The sequence below is a fragment of the Hipposideros armiger genome, unplaced genomic scaffold (assembly GCF_001890085.2).
Source record: "Hipposideros armiger isolate ML-2016 unplaced genomic scaffold, ASM189008v1 scaffold_38, whole genome shotgun sequence".
NCBI lineage: Eukaryota > Metazoa > Chordata > Mammalia > Chiroptera > Hipposideridae > Hipposideros > Hipposideros armiger.
This window is the reverse complement of record NW_017731388.1, coordinates 1,495,482-1,496,231: the sequence shown is the minus strand read 5'-3', so window position 1 is coordinate 1,496,231 and position 750 is coordinate 1,495,482.

The following is a 750-nucleotide window of genomic DNA, read 5'->3' as shown; positions in this document are numbered from 1 at the left end:
CTCCACTCCCACGCTATACTCCACGTCCCATGACTATATATATAAATATATTCACTTATAGTTGACATACAAAATTATACAACATCAGCTTCAGGTGTACATCCTGTGTTTTCTTATAGAAGTTTTATAAGTTCTATCTTTCACATTTAGGTCAACAATCCATTTCAAGTTAATGTTTTTTTGTATGGTATGAAGGAAGGGCCAGTGTTCACTTTTTTCTATACAGATATCCAATAATCACAGCATCATTTGTTGAAAAAAAAACTATATTTTCTTCATTGAATTACCTTAGCACCTTTTTTGAAAATCAACTGACCATACACTTGTATGCGTGAAATAATTTCTGGGATCGCCAATTCTGTTCCATGGATCTAGGTCCATTCCTATGCCAGTGTTACACTGTTTTGAAGACTGTAGCTATACAGTAAGTCTTAAAATAAGGCAACGTAAATTCTTCAATTTTATTCTACTTCTTCCTCAAAATTGTTTTAGCTATTCTAGTCACTTTGCCTTTCCATATCGATTTTAGAATCAGCTTGTCAATGTCTACAAAAAAAAATTACTGGAATATTGGTTGGGATTGAATTGAATCTATGGATGAATTTGGCACGAGTTGACATCTTAAAAATTTGTGTTTCAACCCATGAATATAAATGTCTTTCCATTAATTTTGTTTTTCTAAGTATCTCTTAGCAATGTTTTTTTTTAATTTTTATTATATAGGTCTTTGTAAAGTTTGTTACTAGATAT